Source organism: Otolemur garnettii, unplaced genomic scaffold (genome assembly GCF_000181295.1).
Source record: "Otolemur garnettii isolate 467f Iridium unplaced genomic scaffold, OtoGar3 scaffold00018, whole genome shotgun sequence".
In the NCBI taxonomy this organism is placed as follows: Eukaryota; Metazoa; Chordata; class Mammalia; order Primates; family Galagidae; genus Otolemur; species Otolemur garnettii.
Genome location: NW_003852413.1, coordinates 6,497,717 through 6,504,522, shown reverse-complemented (window position 1 = coordinate 6,504,522; position 6,806 = coordinate 6,497,717). Strand labels below are relative to the sequence as shown.

Sequence of the window (6,806 nt, the reverse complement as noted above, 5' to 3'; positions counted from 1 at the left end):
GTGGCTGGCGCCTTAGCCGGTTGAGCTATAGGCGCTGAGCCAGGAGGAAGTTTTAAGACAATTGCCTGCCTGCCTGCCTGCCTTTCTTTCCTTTCCTTTCCTTTCTTTCTCTCTCTCTCTCTTTTTTTCTTTCTTCTTGACAGAGTCTTACTTTGTTGCCCTTGGTAGAGTGCTATATCATCGCAGCTCACAGCAAGCTCAAACTCTTGGGCTGAACTGATTCTTTTGCCTCAGCCTCCTGAGCAGCTGAGACTACAGGCATTCATCACGATGCTCAGCTATTTTTGTTGTTGTTGCAGTTGTCATGGTTTAGCAGGCCCAGGCCTGGCTTGAACCTGCCAGCCTTGGTGTATGTGGCCAGCATCCTACTCACTGAGCTTCGGGCGCCACCTTTTTTTTTTTTTTCCCAAGATGGCATCTCACTTTATTGCCTTCAGTAGAGTACTAGGGGATCATAGCTCACAGCAACTCAAGCTCCTGGGCTATTTTTTAGAGATGGGGTCTCACTCTGGCTTAGTTTGGTCTTGAACTCCTGAACTCAAGCAATCTACCCATCTCAGCATCCCCAAAGTGCTAGGATTACATACAACCTGAGCCACAGCATCTGGCTGGATTTTTTTTCTTTTTGAAGCTCTTCACGAATTTGCATGTCATCCTTGCACAGGCGTTATGCTAATCTTTTCTGTATGGTTCCAACTTTAGCATATGTGCTGCCAAAGCAAGTGCACAGTTGCATTTCTTTTGGAAGACATTTTCTCAATCAGAAAGCTCCTGTGTTTGTGGTGGGGAAACAAGAGAAGGTTAGGAAGTTCTTGGTTCTGAGGTAGCTTCTAAGACCTTCCAATTTCCTTTAATTCAAAAGTGCTCAGAATGCCAAAGCACCATACTTTGGGACATCATTCTCTGAGCCCCAGCACAATGGTGACCCAATTTGGGAAATATGGAGTTCAACATTGCAGAAGACATGTGGGTAGAAATATCCAGTATGCTGTTGAGAACCTCAATGCATTCATTCATTCATTCACCAACATTCTGCAAGCATCTACTCTGTGAAGAGCAGGGTGACCCTTCACTGAGTTTGTAGGCTGATGGGGAAGACACATGTTTGAGAATATGACAGGAGGGACAGCACCTGTGACTCAAGGAGTGGGGCCCTGGCCCCATATGCCAGAGGTGGTGAGTCCAAACCCAGGCCCTGCCAAAAACTACAAAAAAAAAAACCTCAAAGGAGAATATGACAAGGGTGGCACTGATGGTTATGGGAGCATAAGACAGGGGACCTCACCAGGATCAGGGAAAGTGCAGGAAGTGAGGTTTAAGCTGAGACCCTGGTTAGCCTGAGAGGAGAAGAGAGCATAGTGTGTACGAAAGCCAGAGGATAGGCTCAGTGCCTGTGGCTCAAGTGGCTAAGGCGCCAGCCACATACATCTAAGGTGGCGGGTTCCAATCCAGCCCGGGCCCGCCAAACAACAATTATAATGGCTGCAACCAAAAAAAAGATAGCCGGGCGTTGTGGCGGGCGCCTGTGGTCCCAGCTACTTGGGAGGCTGAGGCAGGAGACTCGCCTGAGCCCAGGAGTTGGAGGTTGCTGTGAGCTGTGACACCATAGCACTCTACTGAGGGCAAGAAAGTGAGAGTGTCTCTTAAAAAAAAAAAAAAAGACTTGGGATTCGATTCTATGGGATACTGAAACAGGGATGAGCCAGGGTCAGATTTTCATCTTCAAAATACTTTATCACTCTGGCTACAGAGCAGAAAATCATTTGGAACAAAGATATTTATCATGCAGTAATTTCTCAAGTCCTTTGCAAGGCCTTTAAAGATCTGGCCTTGCCAGCCAGCCCCGCCCTTTCAGTCCCCATCCAACACATACTCTATCAATACTAAGCCACTGTGGTTTCCAGAAGGTGCCATGATCTTTTGAGTGTCTGTATCTTTGCACACCCAATTTCCTCTGCTCAGTTGCCTCCCTTTTCTCTAGGTCCCTGAGTCAGCTTTAGGACGTCTTCAAAATTCCCATCATACCTCCAATCTCATTGCATCATTATCATTCCATCACTTTCCTCCCCTGCCCCAATCCCACTTCCCAATTGGTCAGACAGGACCACATCTTTTCACATTTGTATTTCCAGAACTGAGAATAGTGTATGAAATGAATAAATGGATGTCTGAATAAATAACGGGGGGGGGGGGGCAGAGGGTTTGACCAGAGATAAAAGTGTGGCTACTTTGTTTTGCTATGTTAATATAAAGCTAAATAAGTGGGTAAGATCTCAGAATAGAGTAGAAGCTGAAGACAATAAGGGGAAAAAGTTATACACTTCCTTTTACAGCTTAAGACTCTGTCTCAAAAGAAAAAAAAATAGCCAGGCGTTGTGGCAGGCATCTGTAGTCCCAGCTACTTGGGAGGCTGAGGCAAGACAATTGCTTAAGCCCAGGAGTTGGAGGTTGCTGTGAGCTGTGACACCATGACACTCTACCCAGGGTGACAACTTGAATTGTCTCAAAAAAAAAATGCAGTTTTGATATAACACTCTTGAGTATGTGTTTGTAAAAGTATATGAATATCGACCAGATTTGAAAGGGAACACTTAAAAGTAAAAACAATCATGTTGACTGGGCACAGTGGCTCTAAAAAGTAGCCGGGTATTGTGGCGGGTGCCTGTAGTCCCAGCTACTTGGAGGCTGAGGCAAGAGAATCACCTAAGCCCAAGAGCTGGAGGCTGCTGTGAGCTGTGATGCCATAGCACTCTACCCAGGTGGACAGCTTGAGGCTCTGTCTCAGAAAAAAAGAAAAAGAAAAGAAATAGTATGGCTCTGGGTGACATTTTTTTTTTGTAGACACAGCTTCAAGCTGTCACCCTGGGTAGTGTTGTGGCATCACAGCTCACAGCAACCTCCAACTCCTGGGTTTAAGCGATTCACTTGCCTCAGCCTCTCAAGTAGCTGGAACTACAGGCGCCCACCATAACACCTGGCTAATTTTTTTTTTTTTAATTGTAGTTGTTATTGCTGTTTGGCAGGCCTGGGTTGGATTCGAACCTGCCAGCTTTGGTGTATGTGGCTGGCGCCTTAGCCACTTGAGCTACAGGCGCTGAGCTAGTTGTGGGTGACTTTTTAAAAAAGGGAACATTTCTTTCTTTTTTTTTTTTTTGAGACAAAGTCTCACTATGTTGCCCTCAGTAGAATACTATAGCGTCACAGCTCACAGCAACCTCAAACTCTTGGGCTTAAGCAATTCTCTTGCCTCAGCCTCCCAAGTAGCTGGTGCTACAGGCTCCTGCCACAATGCCCAGCTATTTTTTGGTTGGAATTGTCATTGTTGTTTAGCAGGCCCAGGCTGGGCTCGAACCTGCCAGCTTTGGTGTATGTGACTGGCACCCTAATCATTGAACTATGGACTCTGAGCCCTAAAGGGAACATTTCTTACTTTGTCTTTTTGATACATTTTTTTTTGTTCTATGGACACATACTCAGAAACTTGAGAGAGAACATTGCCTGCAATTATTCCATGGGGAGAAAAAAACACACTAGAGGTAATAGTATTTTGGATATGTGTGTGGCTAATGTTAAGAAACATTAAGTGGCAAGAAACTGGAATAAGGGGCCAGTTCTGGAGTAAAAGTCACACCCTAGTGTAAACCTGGTACTCTAGGAGGCCCAGGCAGGAGGATCACACAAGTTCAGGAGTTTGAGATCAGCCTGAGCAACAGTGAGACCTTGTCTCTACTAAAAATAGAAAAACTAGCTGAGTGTTGTGGTGGGTGCCTGTAGTCCCAGCTACTTGGGAGGCTGATGCAGGAGGATTATATGAACCCAGGAGTTTGAGGTTGCTGTGAGCTAGGCTGAAGCCAGGGCTCTCAAGCCTGGGTGACAAAATGAGGCTCTATCTAAAAAAAAAGTCATATCCTGGTATAAAAACCTGTTTCCATTGTGCCAAAACTTGCTAGTTGCCAACTAGCCACATCAGTCACTTCAGAATGCACAAAGTAATTGCTAAAAAGCTTCTCTTCCGTTGGGATTTGCTCTTCTTTTGAATCTTCAGAAAGGGTTGTTTTTTTCTGTAAATTATGATGCTGCCACCTGCAGGTAAGAAGCAGACATTGCCCTGGAATTTACTGACTTGGGAGGGCCATAGAAGCCTGGGCAGCTGACCCTTTCACTTGGGAGCTGGCTCAAGACCATTTCAGGGGCATCCTTGAGCCTATATTTGTTTTCTCTCTTCTCTCTCTTTGTTTTTTTTTGGGGGGGGCAGAGTCTCAAGCTGTTGCCCTGGGTAGAGTGCCGTGGCATCATAGTTCACAACAGCCTCCAACTCTTGGGCTCAAGTGATCCTCTTGCTTCAGTTTTTCTATTTTTAGTAAAGACCCGTGGGTGGGTGTCTTGATTTTGCTCAGGCTGGTCTTGAACTCGTGAGCTTAAACAATCCATCCACCTCAGCCTCCCAGAGTGCTGGGACTATAGGCATGAGCCACTGCACCCAACCTCCCTCCGTCCCTCCCTCACTTCCTCCCTTTCTTCCCTTCCTTCCCTCCCTCCTTCCTTCCTTTCTCAGTCTCACTATGTCACCCTCAGGAGAGTACAGTCACAGCTCAAACCAACCTCACTATGTCACCCTCAGGAGAGTACAGTCACAGCTCAAACCAACCTCAAACTCTTGGACTTAAGTGATTCTCTTGCTTCAGCCTCCAGAGTAGCTGGGACTACAGGTACCTGCCACAACGCCCGGCTACTTCTTGGTTGTAGTTGTCATTGTTGTTTTAGCTGGCCCAGGCTGGGTTACAAACCCACCAGCCTCAGTGTATGTGGCCAGCGCCCTACCCACTGAGCTATGGGCACTGCCTTAAGCCCTTATTTCTGAGCTTCTCTTTAGTGGGAAAGAACAAGACATCCAGTAACAGCCTAAATTTGGTCATTTGAAATTCTACTCCCACTTGCCCAATATATCTGGGAAGTTCTCACCTAGAATTTTCTTGGCTTAAGTTGTGAACAAAGGGCTGGTCACCCATAGTTCCCAGCTACTTGGGAGGCTGAAGCAAGAGAATTGCTTGAGCCCAAGAGTTTGATGTTGCTGTAAGCTGTGATGCGACAGCACTCTACCCAAGGTGACAGCTTGAGGCTCTGTCTCAAAAAAAATAAAGTTTGGGGCTCTGCGCCTGTGGCTCAGGTGGCTAGGGCATCAGCCACATACACCTAAGGTGGCGGGTTCGAAGCCCGGGCCAGCCAAACAACAATGATGGCTGCAACCAAAAAAAAAATAGCCAGGCATTATGGTGAGTGCCTGTAGTCCCAGCTACTTGGGAAGCTGAGACAGTAGACTCGCTTGAGCCCAGGAGTTGGAGGTTGCTGTGAGCTGTGATGCCAGGGCACTCTACCCAGGGGGAAAGCTTGAGGCTCTGTCTCAAAAAAAGAAAAGTTTGGGCGGTGCCTGTGGCTCAGTGAGTAGGGTGCCAGCTGCATATACCAAGGGTGGTGGGTTCAAATCTGGCCCAGCAGAACTGCAACAACAACAAAAAAATAACTGGGGGCGGCACCTGTAGTAGCTTGAGCTACTACATCCAGCCTCCTATTAGGCTTTATGGGTTGCCTCTGATGCCGAGGCTAACCAAGAAACCCCAAGTCCTATGACTTGCCCTCCTCAACGTCCTAGCCCCATTTCTATCACCCAACCTGATCCACACCACCATCCTTGCTGGCTTCTCCAGCCTGCTAACTAATCATCCTGGCCCTCTCTAAGTCATTACCTACATTACAGGGTAGACTTTCTGAAACACAGATAGAAGGGTGGGAGTCACATATAAGATTCAAGGCCCTCAGCAAAACCCATATGGCCTCTGTGGCTGGCTGCTGATTACAACTCTATCCTCAATTCTTACCTCCCTTTGAATTTTATGTCTCCACTCTTTTAAACTACTTATAATTTCCTGCATACCATAAAACTCATTTGAGTCCAAAGGAGCAGTATGAACAAAAACCAGGAGGTAAGAGAAGTATAGAGTATTTTTGTCTATATTGCTTCTTTGAGCTCAAGTGTCTCTTTCCCTGCCTCCTCCATCTTCACCTGGCTCCTGTCTCAGGTGCCACCTACTCAAGGAAGCCTCCGCAGATGATCTGGTTCCTCCAGTGTGTTCTCATAGTACCCCCAGCTCACTCCGTCGTTGCTTTTCTCATGGGAGTATATGTTAAGGTTATGGCTGAGTTGTATAAAAAATCATATGCTGAAACTCAAACCTCCAGTATCTCACAGTGTGACTTTATCTATAGATAGAACCTTTAAAGGGGTGATTAAACTAAAGGAACACTGTTTTGGGGGGGTTTTTTCCCCCTTTTTTTGAGACAGAGCTTCAAGCTATCACCCTGGGTAGAATGCCGTGGCATCACAGCTCACAGCAACCTCCAACTCCTGGGCTCAAGCGATTCTCCTGCCTCGGCCTCCCAAGTAGCTGGGACTACAGGCGCCCGCCACAATATCCAGCTATTTTTTGTTGCAGCCATCATTGTTGTTTGGCAGGCCTCGGCTGGATTTGAACCCTCCAGCTTAGGTGTATGTGGCTGGAGCCTTAGCTACTTGAGCCACAGGGGCCGAGTCTAAAGGAACATTGGTTTTTTTTTTTTTTTTTTTTTTGCAGTTTTTGGCTAGGGCTGGGTTTGAACCCACCACCTCCAGCATATGGGGACAGCGCCCTAGTCCTTTGAGCCACAGGTGCCGTCCGAAAGGAACACTGTTTTGTTTTTTTTTTTGTTTTTTTTTGAGACAGAGCCTCAAGCTGTCCCCCTGGGCAGAGTGCCGTGGCATTACAGCTCAC

General features: G+C 46.8%; 1 non-coding gene across 1 annotated transcript; it reads right to left on the bottom strand.

Moving 5' to 3' along the window:
• Positions 1-619: 619 nt before the first annotated feature.
• Positions 620-722, bottom strand: LOC111724088. The gene has a single exon (XR_002772455.1). It is a non-coding gene; the product is annotated as a U6 spliceosomal RNA (small nuclear RNA).
• Between the last annotated feature and the right edge of the window lie 6,084 nt (positions 723-6,806).